Source organism: Pongo abelii, chromosome 20, assembly GCF_028885655.2.
Source record: "Pongo abelii isolate AG06213 chromosome 20, NHGRI_mPonAbe1-v2.0_pri, whole genome shotgun sequence".
In the NCBI taxonomy this organism is placed as follows: Eukaryota; Metazoa; Chordata; class Mammalia; order Primates; family Hominidae; genus Pongo; species Pongo abelii.
In genome coordinates, this window is record NC_072005.2 from 16,743,197 (window position 1) to 16,750,885 (window position 7,689).

Below are 7,689 nucleotides of genomic sequence, written 5' to 3' on the forward strand. Positions count from 1 at the left end.
GGGCTAGCGAGGCGCACGCGCAGAAGTTTCCTGACAGTTGCGCAGAGTGGGTCCCAGTCGCGCGGCGCCGCGGAAAGGCTGGAACGGCTCGGGTGGCTGTTAGTCGAGACCGGGGGGTGCGGGGCGTGCCCCTTGGTCGGCGTCGCAGCCCGACGGGCTGGCTGGTTGCTACCTCCGGGCGACCAGGGGCCTGGGGACTTCGTGCCTGGGCCAGAGTCTCTGTTTCCTTTCGTGGGCACAGTGAGGAGACTACGAGGTGAGGTGCGTCCAGGTGGATCCCGGGCTGCGGCGACTGTCACATTCTCCCCCGCCGGACCGGAGGTGGAGCAGAACTGGGGGCGACGAGCTTGACAGGGATTGCAGCTGGACGTATGTAGGTTCAAAACATCCTCCTGCTGGCTTTCTTCCGCTCCACTCTTTGGTCAGGAAGACTTTGGGGCGGGGTACCCCCCAACCCATACCCTCAAATTGCTGGCCTAGAGGGCACAGCGCCTTTCTAAAAGATGCAGTTGGGTTGCCTCTAAAATAATGAAGCTAACCCTTGCTAATTGTGGGGAAAAGATAGCCAGAAGCAGCAAATTTCTGCTGTGGACGTCCGATATAAACTGATCCTCCTGAGATGGTTAATGCTTAGTTGGCTATACCTGCCCTCCCCCGCCGCTTTTTTTTTTTCCTTGAGACAAGGTCTTGCTCTGTGGCCCACGCTGGAGTGCAGTGTCATGATCATAGCTCACTAGCCCTGAACTCCTGTGCTCAAGTAATCCTCCCGCCTCGGCCTCCCAAAGTGCTAGGATTATAGGCATGAGCTACTTTACCCAGCCTGTTTTTTTCTGTGCAAATAAATGCACATGTATTTTAGATTAGTTTCATTTTTATTGTTACAGCATTTTTCCACCAGACGCTTACGGATTGACAACTCTACATCAAGTGTTGCTGTAGGCTAGGAATCAACAAACTTTTTGTATAAAAGGGACAGAAAGCAAATATTTTAGACTCTGCAGGTCAAGAGGCAAGATCAAGGATTTTTTTTTTTTTTCTAAATGTCCTCTAGTTCATATTTTCTCATGAAGATCGAGGATCTTAATTTAAGTGTTTGGTTTTTTTTTATTGAGACACAGTCTTGCTCTCTCTCGCCCAAGCTGGAGTGCAGTGGTGTGATCTCGGCTCACTGCAACCTCTGCCTCCCGTGCTCAAGCAATTCTCCTGCCTCAGCCTCCAGGGGAGCTGGGACTACGGGTGCGCACCACCATGCCCGGCTAATTTTTGCATTTTTAGTAGAGATGGGGTTTCACCACGTTGGCCATGCTGGTCTGGAACCCCTGACCTCACATGATCTGCCTGCCTTGGCCTCCCAAAGTGCTGGGATTACAGGTGTGAGCCACCCTACCCAGCCTTATTTAGGTATTTCTATAACCAGAAAGAAAAGTTCATAAAATTTTTGTTGGTGAAAATCAAAATATGATAACTGAGTAGTTTCTTAAATACAAGTTGCTACAGTTTGAATGCTTGTTCCTAATCCCCAGTGAAACGGTATTAAGAGGTGGGGCCTTTTAAGAGGTGATTGGATTATGACGTCCTGCCATTCATATATTAATGGATAAATAGGTTATCATGGGAGTGGGACTGGTTCGGAGCTTGCAGTGAGCCGAGATCGCACCACTGCACTCCAGCCTGGGCGACAGAGTGAGACTCCGTCTCAAAAAAAAAAAAAAATAAATAAAATAAAATAAAAAGAGGAAGAAAGGCCAGGCTCAGTGGCTCATGCCTGTAATTCCAGCACTTTGGGAGGCCAAGGCACGCAGATCACCTGAGGTCAGAAGTTTGAGACCAGCCTGGCCAACATGGAGAAATCCCATCTCTACTAAAAATACAAAAATTAGCCGGGCGTGGTGGCGGACGCCTGTAATCCCATCTACTTGGGAGGCTGAGGCACAAGAATCACTTGGATCCGGGAGGCAAAGGTTGAGGTGGCGGTTACAGTGAGCCAAAATCGGGCCACTGCACTCCAGCCTGGGCAACAGAGCAGGACTCCGTTTCAAAAAAAAGGGAAGAGAGACCTGAGCTTGCACACACCCTGCTAGCCATGTGATGCCCTGTGCTACCTCAAGACTCTGCAGAGTCCCCACCAGCAAGAAGGCCCTTGACTTTGGATATCAGCCTCCAGAACTGTAAGAAATAAATTTCTGTTCTTTAAAAATTGCTCAGTCTCAGGTGTTCTTTTATAGCGATGCAAAATGGACTAAGACCCAAGTCTATTCATAAGAGTGGAATTATTTTGGGAGATAACATTTCACTTAATTGGGGCTCCCAGTTGTATTTCCTGTTGTCAATTGGATGGCACATGTTCATCTTTGAAAAACCTTCCTGGCTCACAAAAACAGGCAGCCAGTTGGATATGGCTTATAGATACAGTCATGCACAACTCAGATCTCAGCTCTGCTCTCAGGGGACTCAGTCTATGGCGGGGAAGAGTCCCAAAGTCAGTAAACAAATATATCATCTCAAAGGTGTTATTAAGGAGAAGAGGATGCTGAGACTACGATAAAAGGGAGGGTGGGGCCCAGGCTGATAGGGTTGTCAGGAAAAGCTCTTGAGCTGAAGTCTGCACTAAGATCTGAACAAGGGGCCAGCTCTAAACACCTTAAATAGGCAGAGAGAACAGTGTGGGATCATACTGTTTATTTTAAAAATTTTTTATTTTTTATTTTTTTTGAGATGGAGTTTCGCTCTTGTTGCCCAGGCTGGAGTGCAATGGCGCCATCTTGGCTCACCACAACCTCCGCCTCCCGGGTTCAAGCAATTCTCCTGCCTCAGCCTCTTGAGTAGCTGGGATTACAGGCATGCGCCACCACACCCGGCTAATTTTTTATTTTTAGTAGAGATGGGGTTTCTCCCTGTTGGTCAGGCTGGCCTCAAACTCCCAACCTCAGGTGATCCACCCACCTCAGCCTCCCAAAGTGCTGGGATTACAGGTGTGAGCCACTGCGCACAGCCCTAAATTTTTTTTTTTTTTTTTTGAGACGGAGTCTTGTCTGTTGCCCAGCCTAGAGTGCAGTGGTTCGATCTCGGCTCACTGCACACCTTCCGCCTCCCAGGTTCAAGTGATTCTCCTGCCTCAGCCTCCCAAGTAGATGGGATTACAGGCGCCTGCCATCACACCCGGCTAATCTTTGTATTTTTAGTAAAAACGGGGTGTCACCACATTGGCCAGGCTGGTCTCAAACTCCTGACCTCAACTGATTTGCCTGCCCTGGCTTCCTAAAGTGCAGGGATTACAGGTGTGAGCCACCGTGCCCGGCCCATACTGTTTAAAGAACAGTCAGTAATCCAGAGTGTGGGCACTTTTCATGCCAGGTAAAATCTACATTAAGAAGTTTTTTTTTTTTTTTTTGGAGACAGTCTTGCTCTGTCACCCAGACTGGAGTGCAGTGGTGTGATCTCTGCTCACTACAACTTCTGCCTCCTGGGTTCAAGCAATTCTTCTGCCTCAGCCTCCCGAGTAGCTGGGACTACAGGTGCATACTACCACACCCAGCTAATTTTTGTATTTTTAGTAGAGACAGGGTTTCACCATGTTCGCCAGGCTGGTCTCAAACTCCTGAGCTCAGGTGATCCACCTGCCTTGGCCTCCTAAAGTGCTCGGATTACAGGTGTGAGCCACCGTGCCCGGCTACATCAAGGAGTTTTAACTTGGGATCTCCAATGGATAGATTTCAGAGAACCATGAACTAACAAAATTGGTAGCAAATAAATGCCTTTTCGAGGGTTGAAGATACACAGCATTTACAGGATTCTTAATAGGCTCCTCAATCAGAACAGGTTAATGAATCTATATTGTCACTTTTTTTTTTTTAGACGGAGTCTCACTCTTGCCCAGGCTGAAGTGCAGTAGCATGATCTTGGCTCACTGCAACCTCCGCCTCCCAAGTTCAAGAGATTCTCCTGCCTCAGCCTCCTGAGTAGCTGGGATTACAGGCATGTGCCATGACACCCAGCTAATTTTTGTATTTTTAGTAGAGACAGGGTGTCACCATGCTGGCCAGGCTGGTCTTGAACTCCTGACCTCGTGATCCACCTGCCTCGGCCTCCCAAAGTGTTGGCATGACAGACGTGAGCTGCTGCACCCAGGCAGTGTCGTGATTTTTGAGGCTGCATAGGATGCCATGGGGTGGACTCACCACAACTTATTGAAGCGAGACTCTGTAGTCTCCTGGCTTGGTTCGATTTTTTGGCCACTGTTAAAAGTGTCTTAAGTGTATATAGGGTTGGGCGTGGAGGTTCACGCCTGTAATCCCAGCACTTTTGGAGGCCAAGGCGGGCAGATCACTTGAGGCCAGGAGTTCGAGACCAGCCTGGCCAACATGGAGAAACCCCGTTTCTACTAAAAATTAAATAATTAGCCGGGCATGGTGGCGCGTGCCTGTAATCCCAGCTACTCGGGAGGCTGAGGCAGGAGACTCGCTTGAGTCTGGAGGTGGAGGTTGTAGTGAGCCGAGACTGTACCACTGTACTCTAGCCTGGGCAACAGAGTGACTCTGTCTCAAAAAAAAAAAGTGTTGAGGCAAAGGGTGTGCAGATTCAATACTGATATTGCTCAGCTACCTTCTAGAAAGGTACACCCATGGTCACTACTTTCATACATTTGTTTCAGATTGTTTAAAATGCTGCTGGGCGTGGTGGCTCATGCCTGTAATCCCAGCACTTTGGGAAGCTGAGGCAGGCGGATCACTTAAGTCAGGATTTCAAGACCAGCCTGGCCAACATGGTGAAACCCCATCTCTACTAAAAATACAAAAATTAGCCGGGCGTGGGGGCAGGCGCCTTTAATTCCAGCTAATCAGAAGGCTGAGGCAGGATAATCACTTGAACCTGGGAGGGGGAAGTTGCAGCAAACCGAGATTGCGCCACTGCCCTCTAGCCTGGGCGACAGAGCAAGACTGTCTCAAAACAAAAACAGAAACAAAAAAGCCATGTATCTGAGATTGAAAATATAAGCCTCAGAGGGACCTCTACCAAGCTCATTTCAAAGGGTCAAATCAGAATCCACTGGTCAGAAGAAAGCAGTAGAAAGAGCTGGTAGACGGGCTGCTGCAGATACTCTCCAGCAAGTAAAGTGGACACCCCGAGTGAGATGTGCCTTGTGAAGGGACTCACCTAAGAAGCAACGTGGAGGGCCAGGTGCACTGAGGGGGTTCTGTGGCCCACATGTCTGCTAGTTGTGATTTCTTGACTCTGGACCCCTTCATCGGAATGGTCTCATTGTGGTCAGGGCCAGATGGTAACTAAAGTTTTGTGGGGTTGTATTAAAGACAGGGTCTCGCTCTGTCGCCCAGGCTGGAGTGTAGCAGCGCGGGTCTCGCTCTGTCGCCCAGGCTGGAGTGTAGCAGCGCGGTCTCGGCTCACTGCAACCTCTGCCTCCCACGTTCAAGCGATTCTCCTGCCTCAGCCTCCCAAGTAGCTGGGATTACAGGAGCATGCCACCACGCCTGGCTAGTTTTTTGTATTTTTAGTCGAGATGGGCTTTCACTATGTTGGCCAGGCTGGTTTCGCACTCCTGACCTCAGGTGATCTGCCCACCTTGGCCTCCCAAAATGTTAGGATTACAGGCGTAAGCCCTGCCGCCTCCCCCCAGTCCCCCATCCCCCGGATCTTAGCATTTCTAAGTAGCTTCCATGTGCTACTTAGTTACATACCTGTCTTTTAGGCTGAGCGCTTTGAAGGTAGGAGGCTTACATATCTGTTTCCTGCTGCTTGACACAGTTGGTGTTTAGTAAATCACTAAACAAAAAGATTATGAATGAAAAGTACATGGGCAGTAGTTTCAGCAGAAACTCAAACCCTTTCTGTTTGAAAGAAATCCTTTGCTGGGGATGGTTTAAGTAATGGGGAAAAATGGGTTCTGGAGCCAGACTTAAGCAGCTGTGTAATCCCAGATGAGTGACTTGACCCCCTTGGGCCTCATTTTCACCTGAAAAACAAGGCTAATAAAGCTCACAAAGGTATCGTGTGTGAAAAGCTCACTACTGAGCTGGGCATGTAGCAGGTACACAGTCTTGGCTGTCAATACTCAAAAATGGCTTCAGGCTGGGCACGGTGGCTCACACCTGTAATCCCAGCACTTTGGGAGGCCAAGGCAGGTGGATCACTTGAGCCCAGGAGTTCCAGACCAGCCTGGGCAACATAGAGCCCCATCTCTAAAAATATTTTAAAAATTAGCTGGGTGTGGTAGTGTACACCTATACCAGCTACTTGGGAGGCTGAGGCAGGGGACTGGAATTTAGGGTTTGATGCTGCAGGAAGCTGTGGTTGTGCCACTGCAATCCAGCTTGGGTAATAAGGTGAGACCCTGTCTCTTAAACCAAAAACATAACAGGCCAGATTGCTTGAGCTCAAAAGTTTGAGACTAGCCTGGGCAACAAGATGAAACTCCATCTTTACAAAAAATACAAAAATTAGCCAGGTTTGGTGGCATGTGCCTGTATCCCAGCTGCTTGGGAGGCTGAGGCGGAAGGATCCCTTGAGTCTGGGAGGTTGTGGCTGCTGAGAGCCGGGATTGCGCCACTGTACTCCAGCCTGGGCGACAGAATGAGATCCTGTCTCAAAAAACATGAAACATACCAAAAAAAAAAAAAAAGTTTCATTAAGCACAGCTGCCACCATGTTCCTGGACTTCCCATGTTATTCCGTTCAATAAAGTCACGTCATTAATTTAGCTGTGATCCTATTTTCATTGTATCATCTAATCAATTCACAAATCGCACGTCCTTATTTTTGGCTCAGAAGGAAAAACAAAGGTTGCAGTAAATCCAGACGTGACAGCCAAGTTGGCTTGCTCTTTCTCCTCCTTCCACATTTTGTTGCTGGGCACACTGAAGACAGGGCCACTCAAAAAGAGACCCTCGCTGACAAATCAGGACCAATTTTGATTCCCTGGAAACCATCATTTATTTTTGGTAAATGCCAGTGAGGAATATACACGTCATTCCTGCAGAAAAGTCTATAGCATTTAAGTCTTGAAAACAGGTGACAATTGAAAAAAATTATAATATTTTCAGGTCTTTTAATAATTTAATATTCTGTGTCCTTCAGGCTGTGAGACCCTAAGGTATTGGGGTCTGGTAATGTCCCAGCTATAGCAAAGGGCCTGTTGGGTGATGCAGGACAAATACACAGCAAAATTCAGAAACTGCAAGTGCTTCCTCACTTGAACGGATCTGGCTTGTCCCCTTTGTGATAGGGGCTTGACTGTTCCTAGAATGAATGACTTAAAATAAGGTGGTTAAAAATTCTGCAGTGAGTCTTGCCATGGTGAACAAACATGATTCAGAAATGCCTCCTTCTATAAAATGAAGGAGCTGGGTTGGAGTCAGTATTACCAGCCAGACCATACCCTGGATGGGTAAAGGAAATTCTCTACCACAGAGCCCAGCAGTGAGGAGGCTGAGAGGAAGGCAGGCCTGCAGATGAAAGTGTGGGAGTGGAGCATGTGGGTCGGGCACTGTCCGGCTGGGAAAAACCAGCCTTCAAGAGGCCATTGTCAATCAGGCTGGGCACGGTGGCTCATGCCTGTCATCCTAGCACTTTGGGAGGCCAAGGCAGGTGGATCATTTGAGGCCAGGAGTTTGAGAACAGCCTGGCCAACATGGCGAAACCCTGTCTCTACTAAAAACACAAAAAATTAGCCAGGTG

The 7,689-nt window shown here is 48.5% G+C and overlaps 1 long non-coding RNA gene across 1 annotated transcript; it reads left to right on the forward strand.

Annotated features, from left to right (window-relative positions):
* The first annotated feature begins 52 nt into the window (after positions 1–52).
* On the forward strand, positions 53–1,121 carry LOC134760629 (uncharacterized). The gene is made up of 2 exons (XR_010138438.1): positions 53–373; positions 885–1,121. It is a non-coding gene; the product is annotated as an uncharacterized LOC134760629 (long non-coding RNA).
* The last annotated feature ends 6,568 nt before the right edge of the window (positions 1,122–7,689 follow it).